The sequence below is a fragment of the Phoca vitulina genome, unplaced genomic scaffold (genome assembly GCF_004348235.1).
Source record: "Phoca vitulina isolate PV1807 unplaced genomic scaffold, GSC_HSeal_1.0 scaffold36, whole genome shotgun sequence".
Taxonomy (NCBI): Eukaryota; Metazoa; Chordata; class Mammalia; order Carnivora; family Phocidae; genus Phoca; species Phoca vitulina.
The window spans coordinates 11,578,604-11,590,267 of record NW_022589739.1 but is presented as its reverse complement, the minus strand read 5'-3'; the positions used below and the strand labels follow the sequence as shown (position 1 = coordinate 11,590,267).

At 37.7% G+C, this 11,664-nt stretch overlaps 1 pseudogene; it reads right to left on the bottom strand.

Annotated features, from left to right (window-relative positions):
• Positions 1 to 9,671: 9,671 nt before the first annotated feature.
• LOC116646557 lies at positions 9,672 to 10,624 on the bottom strand (annotated as a pseudogene).
• Between the last annotated feature and the right edge of the window lie 1,040 nt (positions 10,625 to 11,664).

Genomic DNA, 11,664 nt, shown 5'->3' with positions numbered 1-11,664 from the left:
TTACAAAGCTGTCATCATCAAGACAGTATGGTACTGGCACAAAAACAGACACATAGATCAATGGAACAGAATAGAGAACCCAGAAATGGACCCTCAACTCTATGGTCAACTAGTCTTCAACAAAGCAGGAAAGAATATCCAATGGAAAAAAAGACATTCTCTTCAACAAATGGTTTTGGGAAAATTGCACAGCCACATGTAGATGAATGAGACTGGATCATTTTCTTACACCACACACAAAGATAAACTCAAAATGGATGAAAGACCTAAATGTGAGATAGGAATCCATCAAAATCATAGAGGAGAACAAAGGCATCAACCTCTTTGACCTTGGCTGCAGCAACTTCTTACTAGATATGTCTCCAAAGAAAAATAACTCTTCTTAATTCAACACAATGTGTATGGTTTTTTTTTTTCCAGAAGTACTAATGTCATGTCTAATGATTAATAAGTCTGTTTTGTTTTTGACAAATATAATCTCACAAGTACCAGGAACCAGAGGCAGAGATATTTTAATCTGGTTTGATTTGTGATGCTTTATTGGACTTTCTCTTCAAGGAATGTTGAAGTGGGTATGTTAATCATGCTCTAGTTAGGAAGACAGAAATCATACCAGTGGTTAACATTGGGAGTATTTAATCCAAGGAACTTGATAAACAAGTTTAGGTGGACTGAAGGCACAAAAGGAATACAGAAATAATAGAGGTAATAACTTCAGATGTTACTTCCACCTGTATGTCTATGGGGACAAAGAGGAGTTTGAATTTATGAAAACCTAGAAGCTTGGTGGAAGGTCTTCCTAGAGCTGACACTCAGACCCATATGAGAAGGTGCTATCCTGCTGGTTGTAGTATCTCAGGAGCTGAGAGAATGGATCACATAGAATCCAAGACCGAAACCGCTGTGAAGGGGCATTTTATAGCTGGAGCTCATGTCTTAGGAGCAAAGAGGAGGATCCCTCAGGGACCTGAGAGTCAGATTCCTGAAAAGCACCCCACTGGTGTCTGGTTCTGTTTCTTCCAAGGAAGCATGATGAGATTTTGCTGGGAGTGTGGGAAAAAATAAAACTAGAATGTGGAACCAGTGATGTTGGCATTGTTGTGTGACATTGACAGGAATAACAAGCAAACATGCTGGGATACTCATCCTTCCAGTAGCTTCCAGTTTCCTTTTAGCATATTCCAATTAACAGAACATAGCAGGGAACCAGCTGGCAAATGATAATCGTGCTTCCTGATTTCCAGCTTTCATATCAAAGCATAGTAGAGAATAGTGATTCTAGAGCTGAGATATAGTATTTTCATAGCTAGCATGGTGGGGTAATATGAATGTAACACAGTTAAGTTTGATATAGCCATGACAGGGGCTGTCTTAGTTGCTCTAATCTGGACTGCTGATTATAGCAAAAGTATCTAGTAATTATAGACAAGTGCTTCCATGGTTCACCACATATTTCTACATATAATCTTCTGGAATGCACCTAGTTGACGATTTCCAGGAAACATTGGACTTGAACTATTTGTTACACTGAATGTACCTCCCTGACATATATGAAACATTTTTTCCAGTAGAGTCAGAATACGTCTTCTCAAACACATAGGGAACATTTTCTAGGATCAATCATATGTTAGAAAACAAGTCTTAAGAAAATTACGTTTCAGCCTTGTTAGGGATTCTGAGGCAACTCAGATCTTTTGCCCGGATGCTATTGCTCACATATTTTGTTTCCTCTTGGGGAGGGGAGTTATTCTTAAGATTGTATGCCTTCTCTCTCTCTTTTTTTTCAATGTTTGTGGTTTTGCCTTTTTTAAAAATTTTAAGTAGCCTCCACATCCAACGTGGGGCTAGAACTTCCGACCCTGAGACCAAGAGTGGTATGCTCTACCAACTGAGCTAGCCAAGGGTCCCAAGATTATTTGCCTTCTCTTGATCCTGCAGAGACAGGCTGGCTGCTGCTAGCCTCTCATCACTTTCTCTAGGATGGTTCTTCTAATTCAATTTGTGTGCTTTCTCCCAATCCTGGAGAGTCCATCCACTGTTCTTCGTGTGTCCACTGGCCATCTGCAAAAAGCTTGCACAGTCTACCCATGGGGATGCATATAGGGACCTAGTCACAGAGGATGGATGCTGAGGTATATGCAGTACTGAGAGTGTCCATAGGTCAGATAAAGGGTCTGAGGTGAGGCATCCCCACTAACTTGTGGGAAGTTTTCCCAATGGAATCCACAAAGTGGTTAATAGGATCTGCACCTGCATCCCTTCTATGAGTTCCAAACCCTGGCTGCAATGCTCCCAGCCTCTCCCTGTCCCTAAATCATGCATATCACCTCACTATTCTGGGTGGGTTGAGAAAGACATGGGCCTCTTTGGCAGCATCCTACACAGATGGGAAAGCTAGATGCTTCCTCACTATCCTCTTTCCCTTGTAGAAGAGGGGATCTCTCTTGGCACTGAGTTGTGCCATCATGGGAGAGTGTGATGCAGGTAAGGTGAAACCGTTCTTATCCTTTCTAATGCATCTATTTCCACTTTTTTGCTCCAGTGGTGTAGTGGAACTTCTCCACTGGACTCCTGGACTCCCATAAAGTTACTCTTATCTGTGGGTGACTATCAAAATCAGTGTTCTTTGGAGGGAGGGTGGTAGCATCGACTGTCTTGCTTACATTCATAGTCTTGACCCAGAGCTATGTTTTCTCTCCAGACCTCTCTCATATAGTCTGAAGAGACCTGGAGCAATAGGACATCCCATAGAGCATCACATTGCCCATTATATTGATGCAGTGATGAAACCATGCTAATCAAGTGGGATGGACACGAAGTACACTCCAGAGGGTGGCTGGCAAACCTACAAAGATGCAGAATCCTGCCACATTGGTTACAACTATTAGTGGCCCAGGGTTCTGGAGCATGCTAGGACATCTCTGTCACCACAAATAGAAAGTTACTGTGTCTTGCTCCCAAGCATGAGGAGGATGCACAATGCTTAGCAGGCCACTTTGGGTTCTGAGGCATGCACACTGACTATGCTTCTCTCCCCATCTCTTTCTACACATAATTAGGTGTGGCCTCACTGACACTGAGCTTTTCTTGACCACCAAGAGGATCCTTAGACACTTCTATGCATTTTCTGTTAAACGGTTAGCTTATCTGTGTATATTCCTTCTGAATGAAGATGAAATCTCTAAGTATTCATGGGCCTAAGGACTATGGCTGGTGAAGAAATGAGGCTGTGGTCTGACCTTACCCTAACATGTGCAGATAGTTGTCAGCAGCTTTGCTTTCCCCTCCCTTCCCCCCACATTCATGTTTCTGGGGCATAAGGGAAGGTACTGTAAGATATGCTACATGTATAGCCTGATATGGGGACACTTCCAAAAATATTCTGGATTTAATATTCTGTTACTTAATCTACTGTATGTTGTGTGTTAGCACAGGTGTGAGTGTGTGCAGGTGTGGGTGCCCATACATGGGACTATTTTCTGTCAATTCATAGCAACCTGAAATGATGTCTTTAGAGATATTTCACTGTGTAGTCTTCCATATATTGAATATATTCTGTTCATATTTTCATGGCTATTGTTTATATAATATAGACTTACCACATCCAGTATCAAGAGGAAGGGATGACATATCCTGTCATGGAAAGGGAGGGACAATACATGACTAGCTCTTCATCTGGGCACATGGATTCTCTATTTCTCCTGGATGTTGGCAGAACTATTCATATTTATTTTTTCTACCCTTAGGCAAATTACTCTGTGGCCTAAAATGTGGCACAAAGAAGGTCAGGTTGTGGCCAGTGGGACAGAAGTAAAATGAGTATTTCAATGGAATTCTCCAGTCTAACCCGCAGAACTTGGAACATCCCTTAGAGTAGCCTCCTTCACGTATTCTCCTGCGTGTATTTTGAGCTGCAGTTTCATTGCTCAGTGTTATTTTATCCTTGTTCTATCTTTCATGGATTCCTGAAATTTACAGATCACTGATTATACTTATATACCAGGGTTACTATTAATTTAATCTTTATTCCAAATGTATTTTGTCCTTTTCCTAGAATGAGAGTAGTTTGGACATATGTGCTCTCTCCACCTTCTTTATGTAATCACCAATCTTCTTCCTTTTTGTAAAATATAATAGTTTTATTGTGATACAATTCATATATAGTACAATTTTCCCATTTAATATGTAAAAGTTTAATGATTTTTAGTATATTCACTGAGTTTTGCAATTATCATTACAGTAAATTTTAGATCATTTTTATAATCCACAAATGGAACACCCTATCTGCAGTCTCATCTCCATACCTTCCATCCCACCCAGCCCCATGCAACCACTAATTAACTTCTGTCTCTGTAGATTTGCCTGTTTGAGACTTTTCATATAAATTGAATCATATACTATGTGGTCTTTTGTTATTGGCCGTTTTCAATTAGCATAATATTTTTAAGGTTCATCCATTTTGTCTTTTTTTTTAATTTAAATTCATTTTAGTTAACATATAGTGCATTATTAGTTTCAGGGGTAGAATTAAGTGATTCATCAGTTGCAGATAACACCCAGTGCTCATTACATCAAGTGCTCTCCTTAATGCCCATCACCCAATTACCCCATCTCCCCACTGACCTCCCCTCCAGCAACCTGTTTGTTCCCTATAGTTAAGAGTCTCTTATGGTTTGTCTTCCTCTCTGTTTTTATCTTTTATTTTGCCTTCTCTTATGTTCACCTGTTTTGTTTCTTAAATTGCACATAAGAATGAAATCATATGGTATTTGTTTTTCTCTGACTGAATTATTTTGCTTAGCATAATACCCTCTAGTTCCATCCACATAGTTGCAAATGGCCAGATTTTATTCTTTCTGATGGCTGAGTAATATTCCATTGTGTATATATAACAAATATATATGTGTGTGTATATATATATATATATATATATATATATATATATATACACACACCACATCTTCTTTGTCCATTCATCTTTTGATGAACATTTGGGCTCCTTCCATATTTTGGCTATTGTGGACATTGCTGCTATAAACATTGGGATGCATGTGTCCCTTTGAATTACTATTTTTGTATCCTTTGGATAAATGGGTGATAGTGCAATTGCTGGGTGGTTCTATTTTTAACTTTTTGAGGACCCTACGTACTGTTTTCCAGAGTGGCTGACTTCTGGGCATTGATTTTGTATCCTGTGATTTTGCTTAATCCTGCATCAATTCTAGCAATTTTTTTTGGTGGAGTCTTTCAGGTTTTCTACATAAAGTATCATGTCATCTGTGAAGAGTGAGAGTTTGACTTCTTTGCTGATTTGGATGCCTTTTATTTCTTTTTATTGTCTGATTGCTGAGGCTAGGGATTTCTAGTACTATGTTGAATAGCAGTGGTGAGAGTGGACATCCCTGCCCTATTCCTGACCTTCGGAGAAAAACTCTTAGTTTTTCCCTGTTGAAGATGATGTTTGCTGTGGATCTTCTGTATATGGCTTTTATGATGTTGAGGTATGCTCCCTCTATCCCTCAATGGTGGAGGGTTTTTATCCAGAAAGGATACTATATTTTGTCAGATGCTTTTCCTACATCTATTGAGAGGATCATACAGTTCTTGTGCTTTGTTTTATTAATGTGGCATATCACATTGTTTGATTTTGTGTATTTTGAATCACTCTTGTATCCCAGGAATAAATCCCACTTGGTCATGGTGAATAATCCTTTTAATGTAGTACTGTTGGATCCTATTAGCTAGTATCTTGGTGAGAATTTTTGCGTCAATATTCATCAGGCATTTTGGTCTTAATTCTCTTTTTTGGTGGGGTCTTTGTCTGGTTTGGGGATCAAGGTAATGCTGGCCTCACAGAACAGGGAGAGTTTGGAAGTTTTCTTTCCATTTCTATTTTTGAAACAGCTTCAGAATAGGTATTAACTCTTTTTAAATGTTTGGTAGATTTCCCCTGGGAAACTATCTGGCCCTGGTCTCTTGTTTTTTGGGAGATTTTTGATTACTGCTTCAATTTCCTTGCTGGTTATGTGTCTGTTCAGGTTTTCTATTTCTTCCTGGTTCAGTTTTGGTAGTTTATACATCTCTAGGAATGCATTCATTTCTTCCAGATTATCTAATTTGCTGCCATATAGTTGCTCATAATATCCCTTTAAAACTACTTTAATCTCAGTGTTTCCCATTGTACTAAAGCCCTTCTGTTCATCTAGTTGGAAGGCTGGAAGTCTCCTACCTGAAACTCATCATATTCTCAAGACCCTGCATTCAATGAATCCATCAACAAATTCTACTTGCTGCATCTTCAAAGCATATCCCAAGTGTAATCACATTTCATTGACTCTCTTCTCCTGCTGGATTTAAGCTTTATTTGCTGTTCTTTTCCCAGCTTCTTTATGTGTAAGGTTAGGTTATGTATTTGAGGCTTTCCTTCTTTCTTGAGAAAGGCCTGTATTGCTATATACTTACCTCTTAGGACTGCCTTTGCTGCATCCCAAAGGTTCTGAACTGTTGTGTTTTCATATTCATTTGCTTCCATGTATTTTTTTTAACTCTTTAATTTCCTGGTTGACCCATTCATTATTTCATAGGATATTCTTTAATCTTCATGTATTCATGGTCTTTCCAAATTTTTTCTTGTGGTTGACTTCAAGTTTCATAGCATTGTGGTCTGAAAATATCCATGGTATGATCTCAATATTTTTGTTCCAGTTGAGACCTGATTTTTCACCCAGTATGTGATCTATTCTGTAGAATGTTCCATGTGCACTCAAGTAGAATGTGTATTCTATTGTTTTAGGATGAGATGCTTTGAATATATCTGTGAAGTCCATCTGGTCCAGTGTGTCATTCAAAGCCCTTGTTACCTTGTTGATCTTCTGCTTAGATGATCTGTCTATTGCTCTGAGTGGGGTGTTAAATTCCCCTACTATTATTTTATTATTATCAATTAGTTTCTTTAATTTTGTTATTAATTGGTTTATATATTTGGCTGCTCCCAAGTTAAGGCTATAAATATTTACAATTGCTAGATCTTATTGGATAGACTCCTTTTTTTATGATATAGTGTCCTTCTTCATCTCTTATTACAGTCTTTGGTTTAAAATCTAGTTGTCTGATGTAAGGATGGCTACTCCAGCTTTCTTTTGATGTCCGTAAGCATGATAAATAGTTCTCCACCCCCTCACTTTCAATCTGGATTCGTCTTTGGGTCTAAAATAAGCCTCTTGTAGACAGCATATCTATGGGTCTTTTTTTTTTTTTTTTTTAATCCATTCTGATACCCTATGTCTTTTGATTGGAGCATTGAGTTCATTTACATTCAGAGTAATTATTGAAAGATGAATTTTGTGCCATTGTATTACCTGTAAAGTCACTGTTCCTTTCTGGTGTTTGTTACTTTTGGGCTCTCTCTCCACTCAAAGGATCCCCTTTAATATTTCTTGTAGGGCTGGTTTAGTGTTCATGAATTTCTTTCGTTTTTGTTTGTCCTGGAAACTCTTTATTTCTTCTTCTATTCTAGTCTGAATGACAGCCTTGCTGGATAAAGTATTCTTGGCTGCATATTTTTCCCATTTAGCACATTAAATGTATCATGCCCTTCCTTTCTTGCCTGCCACATCTCTGTGGGCAGGTCTGCTGCCAGCCTTATGTGTCTACCCGTGTAGGTTAAGGACCTCTTGTCCTGAGCTGCTTTCAGAATTTTCTCTTTATCTTTGTAATTTTCAAGCTTCTCTATAGTATGTTGAGATGTTGACCTATTTTTGTTGATTTTGAAGTGGGTTCTCTCTGCCTCCTGGACTTTTTTTTAATGTATATTGTTTTTTAATACTCTAATTAATTTCCAGTAGTCTAATTATTATTATTTCTTCTTTTGTTGTTGATTTAAGACCAGTTTGCTCTTTTTTCCCCAGTATTTTAAAGTGGATGTTTAGGTAATTGATTTGAGATATTTTCTTTTTCAATAGAGGCATTATGGCTATAAATTTTCCTCTAAGCACTCTTTAGCTTCACCTCACAGTTTTGGTATGTTGTGTCTTTATTTTCATTCATCTCAATGTATTTTCCAATTCCTTTTGTGATTTCTTTTTTGGCCCATGTATTAGGAGTGTACTGTTTAATTTTCTAATATTTGTGAATTTCCAAATTTTTGTTATTGATTTATAATTTAATTCCCTTGCAACCCACTTCTCTTGGAGTTAATCCCCTGATTTACATGCATAGAATGGCAGGATAGCATATGGCCTTTTCCGCTTGCCTCTCTTATCTTGAATCCTGTTCCTTATGATAGAGCTAAGGAAAGGCTGATTGAAGCCCCAGTATTCTCTGATTCCCATGCCTGGGATAGAGCTTCTGCCATATGAGTAGGGCTGGGTGCATGAAAACAGCCACTGACCTCTTGATTGTACTCACCTAGAATTTAGCTTCCACACTGGAGCTGAGGTGGGAAGAATGAAGAATATGCTGGTCTGTCCTTTCTGGGAGATATCATAGCCTTAGGCTGAGAGCTGGTGGGGATGAGGGTGGGGAGGGGGCTAGGGAACAAAGCCCTATGTTCTTGACTACACCTATCTGGAATGGAGTTATCTATATACTGCACTGTGGGGAAAGGAAGGAGTGAATGCTGGCTCTGATTCAAGTGCCACAGACTCCCACTGTTCTTTTTTTAAAAATTAATTTATTTTTTAAAAAGTAGGCTCCACACCCAGCGTGAGTTCAGACCTGAGCTGAGATCAAGAGTTGGACACTTAACTGAGCCAGCCAGGTGCCCCCAGACTCCTACTGTTCTTACAGTAATTTAATAGATTTTCTTGAATAGTGGTTTTTCTTTTGCTCTATGCACTTAGGGTAATTTTCAGAGAATTTAAATGTTTATACCCATGTCTATATAAATATTTACTGTTTATGGTTGTTTCCCTAAGGGAAAGTGTCCACAGATATCCTCATGCTACCATTCTGAAAGTTGACCTCTCCAGTTTTTAACTTTACAGTTTAAACAACACATTGTGATGGTTTCCTGATCTTCCCAGGTTGGACTGAATGTTGTTCTTATAAATTCTATTAATCCTTTTGCTCATATCTATATGTTGTAACATATCACATAGTATATCAGATTTTGATTGGTTGCTTTCTTATCTACATATTTTACTAATTATGACAATATCTTCTTGTTTGTCTCTGCCACCCTATCATATTGTACAGTGTCTAGCAATAGTAGACAGCAAATGAAAGAATGAATCAATGGTGATTAAATTGTATGTAAGAATAATAGAGAGCTGCGTCTAATTGAAAATTAAACAAAATTTAATAACTATTATATATACTTTAAGAAAACAAAATGAGACAGAAAGATATGAGTTACTGTTTTAAGCATAATTTTGGAGGCTTGGTCTAATGGGCAAGGTGTTCATTTTAGCCATTGTCATTCATGCTTTCAAAACTTTATATTAAGATATATAATACTCATTATATTAGTATATTTTATTGCTTATTTCTAAAGAGTAGATTAGTAATAGTTCTATTGAAAAAAAATTTCTGTCAAACTGCATCTCCTACCCATCCTACCCAGATATCTAGGTTTTTGGTGTCAGGCCACTGATAGAAGAAAGCATATTGATTAAATGCTAGGTCTTGAAAGTGATTACTAAGGAGTAGATTTTACTATAGAGGTATTAGAGTCAGACCTCAGATCCTTTGGCAAAGAGGACTTTTTTAATGGCCCTAATGGATCTGCTTGGTCTTCACACTATAAATAATGGGATTCATCACTGGTGGAATAAGCAAATACACATTGGCCATAAGAGTGTGTACGTAAGGAGGTGCCTTTTTCCCAAACCTATGAACAAAGCACAAGCTAATGAGAGGAATGTAGAAGATGGCAACAGCACTTATGTGGGAGATAACAAGTGCTGAAGGCTTTATGCCACTCCTCTGGGGAAGCAATGCTTAGGGTGGTCTTAATAATCAGAATATAGGAGAGAAGAATAAAGATCACGTCCACTCCTGCAGTAACTGCAAGGGCAATAAGTCCTAAAACACTGTTGATCTTATTGTCAGAACATGACAGCTGGATTATATCAGGATGGAAACAGTAACAATGATGAAGCACATAGTTTTGGCAGAAAGATAAATGTTTAAGAAGCAGGACCAGATGCATTAGGATCACTGTCCCCCTGACAAAGATGGCAAACCACACTTTGACAATTCTGGAATCAGTCAAGATGGCAGCATATCTCAATGGGTTACAAATGGCAATGAAGTGGTCAAAGGCCATTGCTAGGAGCACTGAAGACTCCATGACAGTAAAGAGTTGAATGAAGAATGTCTGGCCAACACAGGCATGGAAACTGATCTGTCTTGCACTGAACCAGAATATGCCCAGTGTAGTGACCAGCGTTGAAATACACAAGCCCAAGTCAGTGGTAGAGAGCATAAAGAGGAAATAGTACACAGGTTCATGGAGACTTGACTCAGTGAGGATGACAAACAGGATTATACCATTCCCAGAGAAGGCAGTCACATACAGACAGCAGAAAGGGATGGAGATCCAGGTGTGGGCAGCTTCGATTCCTGGAACTCCCATCAGGAAAAAGGTCAGAGAAGTGGAAGGGATGTTAGGAAAAGATGACATGATTCCTTTGGAGAAATAATTCTTTTTAAATAAAATATCCTAGAAGGAAAAATGAAAACACCATTCATCAATTTCATTGGGATTTCTATTAACTGTAATTAGATCAATCAAATTAGAGATTATTCTTAGGACTTTATCCTTTCCTTTTTGCTTCTCAATTATGATTTTTCTTTTTTCTTTTTTTTGCTGTATTGAACTTTCCCTCTATGATTTGTATTTCCTAATTCACAAAAGAGAATAGGGATTTTTTTTTTTTTCATCTCAGTAGTACTTTTTGTCATCTTCCACTTTAACCTAAAGTATTTTCTTTCCTCCCTCCTTGGACTTCCTACTTAGAGAATTGTAGCAAGATAATCTGAAAATGTCAAGAATTTAATGGATATCTCAAAGTAATATTAATTTTTAAAAGTAAGATTTATTATTTAATAAAGAATGTATGTGTGTTTGAGTGTGTTGATACTAGTGCATTATCATGAAACTTTATCATACATTTTAAAGACATATAATCTTTTCAGGAAATAATTTAAGGAAATAATTTGATACATCAGTTCAAAATAGCCTATTCATTATTTCTTGGTCAGTGGATCTTATCCTTGTCTTGCTAAGGTTGTTTCTAGTCTGGGGTTACATTTCTGATATTGATTTTTTATTTTCTTATCTGTTATCACTGTAGTGTTGATACATAATTGTTACAGAAGACTTTTCCTTAGCATTGTCTTCGGCAGTTAGTCCCTTTCAGAGACAACCATATTAAACTTCAAGGCTAAGAGTGAACTGTGTGTACAGAGGCCAGATATTAGATACTTCCCTCTGCAGTCTGGTGTTGTTGCAATCATTGCCACCTATTACTTATGTGTAGCCTCAGAAGAGTACACTTACAGAGGGTATCTTCATCAAAGTAAATACACATTTGAGCTTTCAGCTCCACCATTAGGTAGCATCTGAAATGAGACTTATTATTATGTAGATGAGGTCCTGGGTACGTTTTCTTCTCCTTCCTTTCTTCTTTCTCTGTACTGACTTAACTCTTTTATGATCTA